The sequence below is a fragment of the Lampetra fluviatilis genome, chromosome 15, assembly GCF_964198595.1.
Source record: "Lampetra fluviatilis chromosome 15, kcLamFluv1.1, whole genome shotgun sequence".
In the NCBI taxonomy this organism is placed as follows: Eukaryota; Metazoa; Chordata; class Hyperoartia; order Petromyzontiformes; family Petromyzontidae; genus Lampetra; species Lampetra fluviatilis.
In genome coordinates, this window is record NC_136289.1 from 10,412,545 (window position 1) to 10,427,923 (window position 15,379).

General features: G+C 49.9%; 1 protein-coding gene and 1 non-coding gene across 2 annotated transcripts in view; one reads left to right on the forward strand and one right to left on the reverse strand.

Annotated features, from left to right (window-relative positions):
* Positions 1 to 15,379, forward strand: part of LOC144936208 (N-acetylgalactosaminyltransferase 7-like) — a 99,109-nt gene that overhangs the window by 23,621 nt on the left and 60,109 nt on the right.
* Positions 6,708 to 6,814, reverse strand: LOC144936330 (U6 spliceosomal RNA). Its single transcript, XR_013637419.1, has one exon. It is a non-coding gene; the product is annotated as a U6 spliceosomal RNA (small nuclear RNA).

The following is a 15,379-nucleotide window of genomic DNA, read 5'->3' on the forward strand; positions in this document are numbered from 1 at the left end:
AATTCCGATTTTAATTTGAGACTTCGTTATTAACTGCGGTAATTTGCCGAGCTCCCCGTAATTGAAAGTCGCTTCCCTTTTGTTATCTCCGAGGCACTCCCAGCGTATTATTTATCAATTTTATGAACTTTCTTTTTCTTTTCCCCCCAATTAAGCGATATTTTCTGGGTGTGTTTTATTTATTTATTTCCTCCACCACCCCTCGCCCCCGGGGGGCCCAACCACGCATACGTACGCGCACACACACAAGCACGCACACACACGCACGCACACACACACACGCACACACACACACGCACACACACGCACACACACACGCACACACACACACACACGCACGCACGCACACACACGCACGCATACACACGCACGCACACACACACGCACGCACACACACACGCACGCACACACACTCACTCACACGCACGCACACACACACAAGCACGCACACACACTCACTCACTCACTCACACGCACGCACACACACGCACGCATACACACGCACGCACACACACACGCACGCACACACACACACGCACGCACACACACTCACTCACACGCACGCACACACACACAAGCACGCACACACACTCACTCACACGCACGCACACACACGCACGCATACACACGCACGCACACACACACGGACACACACACACTCACTCACACGCACGCACACGCACGCATACACACGCACGCACACACACACGGACACACACACACTCACTCACACGCACACGCGCACACACACACGCACGCACACACACACGGACACACACACATTCACTCACACGCACGCACACACACGCGCACACACACAAGCACGCACACACACGCACGCACACACACACGCACGCACACACACACGGACACACACACTCACTCACACGCACGCACACACACACAAGCACGCACACACACTCACTCACACGCACGCACACACACACGCACGCACACACACACGCACGCACACACACACGGACACACACACACTCACACGCACGCACACACACACAAGCACGCATACACACGCACGCACACACACACGGACACACACACACTCACTCACACGCACGCACACACACACGCACGCACACGCGCACACACGCACACACACACGCACACACGCACGCACACGCGCACACATACACGCACACACAGACACAAACACACACACGCACCTGTCTGGCCGCCAGCAACCCGCCACGGTGGCCACGGTGGGTTGCTGGGCTGGGCATAAATGTGGAGAAATGTTAGCTACCTCGCCTGGTATCCAGGAGGTCGTGGGTTCGAGCCTGACCGTGACGATGCTGCTAGATAAATGTCCACGCGACACGCCAATTCGTCGGGCTATCCCTTGTGATGGCCAGTGTCGCTTCCAAAAATGAGCTGCATAGCTCAGTGGAGCCCTTACCTGGTCAAATTAAAAACAAAAACGTCCTTTTGTTTTTAGTTTAACCCGACTGTCACAATCAAACGTCTTGTCTCCTCTCAAAATTCAAGTTCCTAGAATCAACCCACCCGCGCCTGCAACATGGCTTCATCCCAGAGGTCGCAATCAGGTACCCGATACCCGTACCCGTTTGCGACCCTGGTGCGGCCGGGTACGGGTACGAGTAAGGAATCAAAACCCGTTTGCGACCTCTGCCTCCAAGACCCCCCCCACTACCACCACCACCGAATTGATGCCACAATTGTGAACGGCTCCAAATATACGTATTGACGCACATTAAAATCCTCGCAAAAAAAAAAAACACGTGACGACGAACACGCTTGTGTTGCGATCGAAACGTCGTCGTTTGTTGTTTGTTATTTTCTTTGAACCTATCTACGTGACTTTACCGAAAGACCCAAATAATACAAGGCAGTCACATTTAAAAAAAAAAAACAACCCCAACGAATGTCGCGCACACATCGCTACCTTGAGTGCGTCGCTCCCTCCTCTCGTATTTGTCGTCTTGCGTTGCCGCTGTCTCACTGCATCGATATCTCTTCCGTTATCTCGCGGTGATTTTAATTATTTGAAAGGGGGTGTGTGTGGGGGTGGGGGGGGGGAGAGTCCCCTAAAATGATTTCTGCTTTCGGGCCCCCTGTTGGGACAAGTCCAGCCACGAACCCGCTCCAGTTCCATTCCCGCTCACGGCCAACACCAGTGACCAGTATGGATCCTGGGCCTCCCCTAGGTCCGCTCAGCCTCAAATGAGCCCAGTACCTCGCGCGGTGTGTAAAAGTCAGCACTGGGGGAGACAAAGGCGGCCGGGCTCGCTTGTTGGCAACCCCCCACCCCCCTCTCGTGTGCCGTTCTGGCCTTAATTACGCCCTCGCTAACAGCACTTTCCCCAGCAGTCTGTTTCAAAGGCTATACGGGGGGTCTTTGTCTTTGTGGTGCGCCTGCTATCATGGTGCCCGCTTGTTGACCCCACGGGGGGGCAGACTCGGAGAGGGGGAAATTGCCGGCTGCTTCAAGTGGGGGGGGGGGGGGAATTCATCGTCTGCACGATCGAGATGATGCTACTCGATGTGGCAGCCGAGATAAGACACGGGGGGAGGCAGTGGTGATGAAACACGGGGGGCACAAGGGAATGAGATGAGACACGGGGGCCACAGGGAGAATGAGACACGGGGCGACGCAGTGGTGAAGAGACACGGGGGGCACAAAGGAATGAGATGAGACGCGGGGGGCACAGGGAGAGTGAGACACGGGGGGAGGCAGTGGTGAAGAGACACTGGGGGCACAGGGGAATGAGATGAGACACGGGGGGAGGCAGTGGTTGAAGAGACACGGGGGGCACAAGGGAATGAGATGAGACACGGGGGCACAGGGAGAGTGAGACACGGGGGGAGGCAGTGGTGATGAAACACGGGGGGCACAGGGGAATGGGATGAGACACGGGGGCCACAGGGAGAGTGAAACACGGGGGGAGGCAGTGGTGAAGAGACACGGGGGGCACAGCGTCATGAGATATCGAGGGACACGACAGGACGAAACCACGGAGGGTCAGAGAGAGGGAATGAGACACGGGGGTGGGGGGCACACGGGAAGGGTGGGAGGGAGTGGGGGGAGGGGGGTTCTCGCTGGCGAGGTGACTCCGTGGACCGGCGGAGTCGTCACTCTTCATCTGCCACTCGCTGATTGGCACTAATTGGCAATTTACTACACCGCGCGCGCGCCCCGCCGTGGAGCGCCGTGACTTTTGTCAACAACGCGAGCGCGCTTCTCGGCACGACCGAGACGCGGTGTTTGTTGTGCCGAAGACTCCAGCAGCCGCCCAATTGAATAATAATAATTCGCGCACGTCTTCGCCGACGCCTCGGTTGTTGTGATTTATATTTTTGTTGCTGTATTTTTCTCGTTCTATTCGAGTTGTTGTACGGGTGCCGCGTCATTAAAACGCAGCGTCAATGTGGATCTTTCTCGGCGGGGGGGGGGGGGCAGTGGAAGGAGATATCAGAGAACTACTTCTCATAGCCACTGAAAAAGTGACCTCTTATCCAGACCGTGGGTCCGACCTCCCCCCCCCTCCTACATTTCCCCCACGTATCCTGTTGCAGAGGGAGGCGTTCATCAAATGACAGTCAACCCGAAATTGTTATTGTATTTCTCATTACTGGAATTTGGTGATATTAAGTGCAAAACCACGTGTGACATGATGGGGTGGGGTGTAGGGAGGGGAGGTTATGCGAGCATCGGGTGATCAGGCTGAGAATGTCAACTCGCCACGTGAGCCGTGTTTGACCACGAGCGGATGAAATGTGGATTTTAAATCAGGATCCCAAAGGTGCCAAGCTCAGTGATTCAGACTTTCTCCGAATCACCCCGTCCGTCTACCTTTTGCAGTCGGGGATTACTTTGCAGTCAGAGTAAACGGCAGATGTTCCACAGGTCGTTTTTGCACACACTAATACACGTGTGCGTTGGTTTTGCCGCTGTGAATTTCCACGCGATAAGCCACTTTGTTGAGCTTTGTGGCCAAATTGCATCTGAAAAATAAATTAAATTGAATTTGTATCTATCTATTTTTACCTTTTCTAAACTTTGCACGCATATGGCGTTGCACTGTTTGTTGTTGTAACGTCCTGACCCCCGTGCCCCCTACTGGACATCTGTAAAAAAAAGAGCTTCATAGCTCATCGGATTCCTCCCGTATAACTATTCTGATTATATATTTTTTTACACGAGCGTTCTCCGGCTTACGACGGTCCACATTCTATGACGTTTATGTAACGCCACCGTAGACCGATTAACGACGCCGACACTCGATTAACGAAGCAGACATTCGATTTACGACGCGTCTTCCAACACGACTCCCAACGCGTCTGAACAGCGTCGGCCCGGATTCCGAAATGAATTGGCGTGGAGCTTTTGTAATTCGCGAACGTTTTTTTGGATTTTTTTAAACCTCTTTTTTTCCTTCTATGGCCGATAAAAGGATGAAAAAACACACATCGGCAAGCAGTGTTCCTACCGTCTGTGGAAAAATAGGATCCGATTTACGATCCGCGACGGGGGTTTCCAGGAACGACGCGTTGCGTCGTCGTAAAAGCAGCGGACCGCCTGCACACGTGAGCGTATGGCTGTAAGTGGGCACAGTAGGGGGGGCACAGGTGGTGGTGCATCAGCCAGTCATCTCGGTCAGTCGACCCGTGGCACCTGCTGGCTCTGCCCGGTGACCTCCTGCCGACGGGCGTTCGACCACTTCACGTGGCCTCAACGTGTACCTAGCCTGGCACTAGCGCCGTGGTGTCTGTCTGTGTGTAAATGACTTCCTTCAGCAGTGGCTTGAACATGACTGATGAAGTTGACGATGATGACGATGATGATTATTCTTTTTATTTGCATCTTGAGCTACGGACTTTCTTCGGAGCCTCCGGTTCCACGCCACATTATTCCGTTGGAGTCATATTTCTGTTTAATGGAGAACGTGACGAGTTCCCTTTTCCATATGTCCTTGTGCACCACTGGCAAGGGCCTCCCTTTTTTTATTTCATTTATCATGCACATAACAGCCTGTTCTTTCATGCAAACGCGTATTAATATTCACAACAACTTCCCCCAGTTGGCAGCTAAACAGCTCCGTTAATATAATAATAATACTTTTCACGGGATAATTTCCTCAGAAATCCTTCGCCGGAATTAAAACGAGCGCAAGGCGCAAATAAGCAACGCAGCTGTCAGGGTTATCTGCAGCAAGCATGGACTGACGTGGGCCATTTTACGAAGAGAGAGAGAGAAAAACACTTTTAAAAAGAAAGAAACTCATGTTTTAAATTACAGAAGAGACGATAAAATAGATCCGGTGAAACGCGTTAAACCCACTTAGTCGTTTTGTATCGCTGAAATAAAGGCGCAGCTCTGCAATTCCTCTGCTCACACCGCCGCCATCAGAATGGCCTCCACGCATCGAGGGAGATCTTTGGCCTACTCTTCCACACCGGCCATGGCCAGACGTCCTGGAAGAAGTGGGGGGGGGGGGGGGGCAGAGGATAGGAGAACGCACGACCCTGCCGATTGACCAACAGCAGCTACGCGCCCACACTGCTCGGTGAACAGGAGCGGTCGGGCAGGCGGGCGGGCGGGCGGTTTAAGAAACCTGCACTGGTGTTTCAAACGCCGTTCCGGGGAGATGGAGATGGAACCGGCAACCTCTAAGCTTTGGAGTCCGGCGTGAGAACCGTTACACTGCTGTGGCAGCAACCCGAATGGCGAATACGAGGTCTAAAAAAATTAACCCGTAAAAATTAAGTTTCTCACTATAAATCCTTTATATGCGTGTTCAATGGGCCACAACCCAGCCAACATTGGTCTTTGAAAAGGGCGGCTAGAGTCCTCTCGTCCTCTGGCTTGAGATGGCTGCCACCTATGGGTCAGATGATTGCCTGCCACCATTAAGCAATTGGTAATTAAATAAAAAAAAATTACCTAAAAAGTGTAACATTTTGGAAAAAAAATTTCACGAAAAGAAATTGTCACGCACAACGAGTCTGTGTGCAAAATGTCAGCTCGATTGGATCACGGGAAGTGGGTTAAAAAACGACCGAAAGATTTGCACGGTCGTAAGCGCGCAAGCAAGCAAGCAAGTGAACTTAATATAAAGGATTTAAAAACAAAGGATCCCCCGTATATCCTTAAGAGACCGTTGGGGCAAGTGCATTGAACGAGCACCTACGAAGGCGGGCACACGAGGGGGTCGGTGGACAGCGCCACGCCCGACCGCCTTTGTCTCCCAAGTGGCGATGTTTACACACCGCACCAGGTACTCATTTGAGGTCGAGTCGACCTAGGGGAGGCCCAGGGACCGGTTCAGATTATCGTCACTGGCGGTGTTGGCCGTGAGCGAGAAGCGAACTCGGGTCGCCGGGTTCGTAGCGCAGCGCCCTAACCGTTGCACGATCGCTCCCAATACACACACACAGTATATAACCCGGCGAAATATATAAACAATGCAAGATCAAATTAGAATCCGCAAATTAAAGCCCCGCGCGCGGTCCTTGGCCATCAGCACGGGGAGCTCGACACGGGGGGGGGGGAGCCAAATTGACACTAAATTACAAGGCACCTCCGTGAACCACCACGCTGCAGCTGCAGAGCAAATCGCATCGCCGGTCGTCGGGTCGCGCGCTGCAGAGTTCACGAATGGGAGTCGATGCTCTTTCGTCTCGCACGACGACGATCGGAACATGAGTGGAGAGCGGAGGGAATGAGCGACAGAACGAGCGAGAGAGAATTGCGTGTCATCCTTGCGCAGGGGCCATGCTAATCTTCTCTGTATCGTTCCAATTTTAGTATATGTACTGCCGGAGCGAGAGAGAGGGCGAACGAGAGAGTGAGCTAAAGGGGGGGTTACATAGAGCCTAGTTAAAAAAAAAACATTTTACGAAATGATGAACGAAACAAAGTGCCGAATACACCGAGCATCTTCTTGTTTCCACTGATCGTAAAAAAGAATTAAAGAGAGAGAGAGAGGGAGAGAGAGGGAGAGCGGAGGGAGAGAGAGGGAGAGAGAGAGGGAATGAAAATGAAAGGGGTAACAAACAAATCAAAAAAAAAATCACGTTTCAAACACGACGATGAGCGTTCACCAGCGCAAGCCAGTGATGCCCCCCCCCCCGCGGCGTTTGAGGCTAAACCCGATGGAGATGGGGGGGGGGGCTGCTCGCGTGTAAAGGAGCATCTGGTGGGGGGCACGCGTGAGTGTGGGGGGGGGGCGGAAAGATCCATCTGCCCCCGGCCCCCCTCCCAATATTTTTTTTTATTTTTCACAGAGCTTAAATATGTTTTTTTATAACATCACCATCATCATTAGCTATGGTCACTCCACTGCTGGATGAAGGGCTCCGCAATCCGCCCCCCCCCCCAACCTATCACGACCCTCTGCGACGTAGCTTCTCATCAGTCGATTTTCCTCGCCGCCTCTCTCCGTCGCAGCTGCTCTCAGTGCCAACGTAAATTGCATCCACTTGATCTTGATCACCGATGTAGCCCTTTCCGAAAACAGCAGGAGCGAGCGCTGTAAGTGAGCTCCTTGTTACGGCCGGCAGTGCGCTAAACCACGATGACATTTGCCGCTTGTGCCAGGCTAGGTGCACTCCGAGGCGATGTGAAGTGTCGAAGGCTCTCGCTGCCGGCATCAGCTCACGGGACAGACCCAGCTGGTGTTATGGGTTAATTGGCTGAGAAGACTGACTGATAGCACCACCTGCGCACCCCACAGTGCCAAGAGATACACAAAGACAAAGGTCCCCCGTGTAGCCTACACAGGCTGTCGGGGTAAGAGCAGGCCGCGACAATTCACTTGTCTCTCGAGTGCTGGTACTTACATACACCGCATCGGGTACTTGTTTTTGAGGCTGAGTCGACCTAGGTAAGGCCCAGGACCGGTTCAGATAAACACCACTGATTTAAGCCGTGGAATTAAACTCGGTACCGCCGGGTTCAAAGCTCAACGCACTAACCAACTACGCTACCGTTCCCCCCCAAAAAATACACAAACGAAACAATGATCCGCCGTATGTTACAGACTGTAGGGGCAAGTGCTGTTAGCGAGCACCTATGAAGGCCGGCACGACACACGAGGAGGTCGGTGGCCAGCACCACGCCCGGCCACCTTTGTCTCCCGAGTAGCGATGTTTACTACACACCGCACACACATTTCAGGCCGAGTAGACCTCGGGGAGACCCCACAACCCATTCAGACAATCGTCACCGGTGTTGTCCATGAGCGGGAATCGAACCCGGGTGGCCGAGTTCCCAGTGCAAGCGCCGTCGCTCCCCACGCGCACGCAGCCACGATAAGAACACCGAGATCGTGCAACTTTGTGTTCTCTGCGAACGCGAGGACAACCTTCCCATCAGCGCGCTTCTGCCATCACCCGGTACGATCTCTCCACACGCGGGGGAATTCGCGATAAGCCAAACTTTTCTCGCTTCGCAACCCTTGCTCTCCCCCCCCCCCCACCGTCAAAACGTCTTCAGAGGCAACCTTGTGCAAGACCGCGTAAATATATGCGCAGGGTATATATATACACACGCGTACAATTTCTTTCCGCTCACCCCTGACAGTCGGCGGTAAATTGAATTATATTTCCAAGGCAGGCGCAACTCCACGGGGCCACTGAAAAGTTAATTTCCGAGCGCCGAATATTACAATTTCTATTTATTATTTATCGCGCAGCCTGTCTTGAAATTGCATCGCCGTGTTTACGCCGTCACTCGAGGAACAAACACCCAATTGCCCCAGCTTAGGCGCCGTAATATTACGCGTCACGCTCTCGAATCGCTGATTTAAGGTCAAATGCGCAGCCCTGCAATTGCCTGCTCACCCCCCCCCCCTGCTGGAGGAAGGGCCTCCGCTAGAGGGAGCTGTGGAGAAGCCCCTCCCCAGATGGTGTTTGGCCTACTCTTCCACGCTGGGCAGACGTCTTTGAAGACGTGGAAATGCCCGCACTTTACCCCACCTTACGTGACCTGCTGGACATGGTGTACCCACTTATTGAAACTATGAAAACTATAAACAATTTCCTTTTTACCAGGTAAGCGACTTGGCCACAAATGATAGCTCCTAATGAAGTGGCTTGTAATGTTGACATTTATAGCAGCCAAATACTCGAGACGGAATGTTGGTCATAAATGTGGAGGGAACAAACCGGAGGGCCCTAAGAAACATCCTCGCAACCACAAGGAAAGAAACACGCACACTCCAAATATACAGATGTCAGAGTCTAGATCGAACTCACAACCTCCTGCATACCAGGCGAGGTAGTTAACATCTCCTAGCCACCGTGTTGATGGTAATGATGATTACAGAGACACGCAAACTCCAAATATATAAGTGTCAGGGTCGGGATTAAAACTCACGACCTCCTGCATACCAGGCGAGGTAGTTAACATCTAGCCACCGTGATGATGATGATGATGATTACAGAGACACGCAAACTCCAAATATATAAGTGTCAGGGTCGGGATAAAAACTCACAACCTCCTGCATACCAGGCGAGGTAGTTAACATCTAGCCACCGTGATGATGATGATGATGATTACAGAGACACGCAAACTCCAAATATATAAGTGTCAGGGTCGGGATAAAAACTCACAACCTCCTGCATACCAGGCGAGGTAGTTAACATCTCCTAGCCACCGTGCTGATGGTGATTACAGAGACACGCACACTCCAAATATACAGCAGGTGTCAGGGTCTGGATCGAACTCACAACCTCCTGCATACCAGGCGAGGTAGTTAACATCTCACCGTTGTTTCAACTGTCACGCCTGAACCCGGAAATCAACTGCGCTGTAGAAAACCTGAATGTATAATTACGGTATGATTATAATCCGGGGAGCTCTGCATCGCGATTCCAGCGTGCGAAACGTTACACCACAGTGGCGCCGCCCTGAATGACTAATACTGGAGCTTCATATCGCGTCTTTTTTTTTTAATCCAGAGATGTTCATTAATATGCTGATTTGTCGTTGCACATATTGGTGTTAAGTAAAAACAAGTGCACCGTAGTTTGCGATACAGAACATCAGAGAGAGAGAGAGATCAACGCGGGTAATTTGCGGAAATGTTGCTGTTGCTCATTAATCCTGCCCAAGGCCTTGGAATTATTAATTTATTTCTCCTGCAGCGGATTTTTGGAAGTGAGAATTATATCCAGAGCCCTGTGTCTTATCTGCCACTGTGGTACGCTCTTGAAATTTTAAACATCAACAATTTACAGTTTACCATCATGATTAATATACAGCAGTGCCGAATGAATGCCTCCGCGCCGTGGAGGTAAAGCGTTTGTTCGACCGTGCCGGTGAGTGCAGATTTGTGAAAGGGGGGGGGGGGCAAAGGGCAGCATGGCCGGACCTGAATCCCATACACCACTCGCCACTGACATTAGTCGTGGCTGGGAATTGAACCCGGGTCGCCGGGCTAATCGGCGCAAGTGCGTAAACAGGCGCTCCGCCTATTATTCGTCGTCGACGAACTTGTTATCCATCGGAATTATCATTGGCCTTTTGCCATTTATAATAAAAAATAATATTGCTGACACCTCTTTGTCAAGGCACACCGGTTGCACGGCGTGCGTGCTACCGGGGGGCAGTGATTCAAGTTCAAGTTCATTTATTAGGTATAGCCCTGTGAGCCATTCGGCTCTTGAATCGGGTGCAACCGCAACAAACAAAAAACTAAAACATGAACAAAAAACATCTTAAAGTGAATATGTGACTGAGTGCAAACAGAAAATCCAAGAAAAGACAGCAAAATATTGCAGAAAAAAATCACCGTACACCAACGCTGTGTGCAAAAATCCCAATGGGATGCAAGTCAAACAACAACAACAACCACAAGACATTCTAGATTTGAAGCTTTCGTGACTGCAAGGATTCATATTCTTAGGTTTTTTCAGTAAAGTTACGTAGGTAAAAAATTTATAAAAGTAAAAAAAAAATATTTTATTTTACTTTTATTAATTTTAATTTTTTACCTACGTGACTTTACCGAAAAAACCTAAGAATATGAACCACAAGACAACTTAGATTAGGGCCATCAGTCTAACTCTGTACCGCGGGCTCGCGCCACGCCGGTCAGGGCGACTCCGTGAACGTCGTGAGGGTGCCCCAAAGGAACCGATTGCGATATCCCTCGCCGCTCACCGCAACCATAATGGCCAGGAATCGAACTTAGCCCCACGTGGTTCGTAGCCGCAGCCCGTCATTGACCCGTGCCGCCACGCCCGCGCACTTTCATCGAGCACAAAAATAGAAATGAAATATTTCAATTTTTCGATTTAAAGCTTTCATTCAGACACTGTCTCCCCCACAGACCTGGTCTTCACCTGAGGACGGCTGCTTGCGTTGTGGCCGAAACGTCGTGAGAATTATTTAATAATGTTTTATTTTTATGATTTTATTATTTCCCTTCTACGTGACTTTACCGAAAGAACCAAGAAGAGAGAAATATTTAAACATTTTTATTATTATTATTTTGAACACAAAAAATACCACCTTACTGAAGCATTACACTCTCACTGAATCTGAAAAGGCTGCACAGATGATACAAAAATACAAGGCAGAGGGAAAAAAAAATAAGGTCAGACGCTTGATTACTTTGTCAAGGTGACTTAGGACAAAGTGACGGGTTTGTGCCTTCAGGGATTTTCCATTTGCAGTTCACGCCAAAAAAATAAACATTCCTCTCGCTCTATCTTCTCGCCTGGTGGTGAGTGAAGCGGCATCTCACCGGTGGTGAGGGAAATTGCGTCTCACCGTTGGTGAGGGCGCACAAGAAAAAATTAACCCGTAAAAACAAAGTTTTTCACTATAAATCCTTTATATGCGTGGCGGCTAGAGTCCTCTCGTCCTCTGGCTTGAGATGGCTGCCACCTATGGGTCAGATGATTGTCTGGCAGCATTAAACAATTGGTAATTCAATATTTTTAAAAAAATTCCCTAAAAAGTGTAAAATTTTGGAAAAATTTTTTCACGAAAATGCATTGTCACGCACAACGAGTCTGTGTGCAAAATGTCAGCTCGATTGGATCACGGGAAGTGGGTTAAAAAACGACCGAAAGATTTGCACGGTCCTAAGCAAGCAAGCGAACTTAATATAAAGGATTTAAAAAAATCGACCGATCGACCGATTCGCCATCGACTTCTAAAATACGACGGCCACGCCGCTCGCACCGACGGTGAGAGGCCTTCACGCAGCAGTGACCGAGGAAAGTGGCACGGCGCCACCCAAGGCCTACAGAGGCCCTTGGTCACCAGGCCCCCACTCTAGACCGTGGCCATTGCTCCTTTGCTTCTGGCCGCTCTCACTTTCTGTTTCTGTCTTTCCAACTTTTTTCTTGTCACTCTATTTTTCTCTCTTTTTACATCTCATTCCTAAAATTCTCCCCTTAGCTTTCTCTTTTTTATCTACATATTTTCCTGTGTCTCTCGATTTTTTTTTTCTCCACAATTTAGCCGACTTCATAACTATACTCTTAGGTTTTTTCGGTAAAGTCACGTAGGTAAAAAAGAAAATTTTAAAAAGTAAAATAAAAATCACGACGTTTCGGAGGCAACACAAGCTTCCGTCTTCAGGTGGAACCGTCACAGCACGATTGCTGTATCGATTGCTGTATCTTACTTTATACAGCTATCGTGTTGTGACGGTTCCACCTGAAGACGGAAGCTTGTGTTTCCCCCCGAAACGTCGTGATTTTAATTTTACTTTTATTAATTTTAATTTTATTTTTTACCCACGTGACTTTACCGAAAAAAACTAAGAGTATGAATCCTTGCAGTCACGAAAGCTTCAAATCTAGGACTTCATAACTGTCCATTGAGATTTGATAACCATTTGATGGCGTCTGTGGTTTGCCCGATGGATTCCATTCGTAACCAGGCCTGGACCCAGATGAGCTTCCCGGATCACCAGGAGACTCGGCACGCGCATTGCGTGATTTGGCCGAGGTTGAAAACGCGGCAGACCTTTCGATAGAAAACGACCCTTCGACACGCGGCGGGGCGACAGCGCAACTCGGGCACGCGTTCCGAGAAACGATAACAATAGACATTCAAATGCGAGAGCAGAAAAATACAACTTCGTGATTAACCCCAATTATGCAAATGCACTTCATATTTTGCACTTCAAACACCGTGGATTGCCTCTGCACTTCACTCGACCCCCAAGCCTCAGCCCACGGGGAGCTGGATTGCAACATTTAAACGCCTCGCGTATTAGTGGCCCTGGGATGGAGCGGTGGCGCAGTGGTTAGCGCCCACTGCACGATGAACAAACCAACCTCGCTTCATTCAGACGCTGTCTCCCCGACAGACCTGGTCTTCACCTGAGGACGGCTGCTTGCGTTGTGGCCGAAACGTCATGAGAATTATTTTATTATGTTTTATTTTTATTATTTTATTATTTCCCTTCTACGTGACTTTACCGAAAGAACCAAGAAGATGAACCTCGCTTCAATACCCGGCCACGGCGAACGCCGGTGGCCGAGCGATTTCTGAACGGGTTTCCGCCCTCCCCTCCGCTCCCTCACCACGCCGTCGATGCGGGTTGGCGAAGTATGGTCAAACAAGCCCCCCCCCCCTGCCCCCCACGATCGACGTGGTGCGGTGGGAGGCTTTCACGCAGCAGTGGATTAATGAAGAGCTCGACATCATACTTGTATTCTCTTTGGCTGCTTTGGCTGCTGTGGGTTTTATGGCAACAGCTCTTGTACGCCTCAGATCAATAACACTGGTCAACACACTTTTTCTGGCATAAGGTTTTCCAACGGTTTTAAGGTAATTTTGGGGTGCTGATTCCAAATCTGGCATCAGTTTTTGTCTATCACATCAGGTTTTTGAGATATCAAATATTGCATTTTCAATAAAAACTGCAGAAGAAAGATATTAAATAAATGTGGATATCTACATAAAATGATATTATAAACACACTATCCTAAAAATACAGCACCATATTTTAACACTAAAGCAGTCACTGACTCGCAACAACTTGCAATCATAAGTGACAGAGTTAATTTCGGGTAAAATCAATGAAAATGGGGTATGCCGATAGCATAAACATGAGATGTGATAGAGAAAATCTGAGATCAGATTTGGAATCAGCACCCTGAAATGAGTCTAAAAAAGCTGCAAAAGTCCAGGCCAGAAAAAACTTTTTTTTTTTGTTGACCAGTGTAATGAACTATCGTCATCAGCTTGGGGAGGCCTTCATCCAGCAGTGGAATAATCATGGCTGACGGTGGTGCTGTTCCCCCCCCCCCCCCCCCCCCCCCACTGTGGCGTCGGGTCAACAAGCCGGCTGCTGCGATGCTACGAGGCCGCTGGGTCGCACATACCCCTTGACCCCGTGACCTTCGCACTCAACCTAACGCACCGACCCCAATCTATCGTGGGCCTCGAAAACCGCCGGGAGCCCGTATCCATGACGACGATAAACGTGGCTTGACGGCCGTAATTAATTAGGGCGCTGCAAGTGCGCAAAGAAGTGTGGAGAGGTGCATGCCGGGAGTTGCCCTGACAGACAGAGAGAGGAGAGCACTTTGGCGAGGAATCGCACGCCCCTTAAGATGGATATTATTTTTATTAATTTGTATTTCATTTTTTTACCTACGTGACTTTACCGAAAAAACTAAGAGTATGGATATTGACCGTTCAGGAAAATGAAGTTGTGCTTAGGCAGGAAACGTGGATAGAAGGGTTTATGACCAGATGTGGCGAGATGTTAGCTACCTCGCCTGGTATGCAGGAGGTCGTGGGTTCAATCCCAACCCTGACGCCTGCTGCTGTATATTTGGAGTTTGTGTGTCTCTCTCATCATCATCACGGTGGCTAGGAGATGTTAGCTACCTCGCCTGGTACGCAGGAGGTCGTGGGTTCAATCCCAACTCTGACGCCTGCTGCTGTATATTTGGAGTTTGCGTGTCTCTCTCCCAGTGGCCGCGTGGATTTTTCTTCAGGTCCTCCGGTTTTTTCCCTCCACGTTTAGAATCGACGTGAATTTCGAGTATTTGGCTGCTACACGTTTCCACGTGATAAGCCACTTGGTTGGGCTACCATTTGTGGCCAATTCGCTTAAAAATGAAGAGAGATATAGGGCAGTGAGGCCTTACCTGGTAAAATAAAATAAAAACTTTAGTTTAGAGGTGACCCGGTGGCTCAGAGGTCCGAGTGTTGAGTCAGCACAGTGGAGATCCTTGCGCTGAGTCGAGAGAAGTCACCCCCGTGGTCAAACCGCTTCTGAAGCGCACTGAGCAATGGTTTCCGCACGGTCACCAATGACTGCACACAGAACAACAAGAAAAACCACGACATTCACTTTGGGTTTAACGTGATGTTTTCAATTACATCTCTGAGACGTAATATTTTGGGTTTTTTGTTTTATTG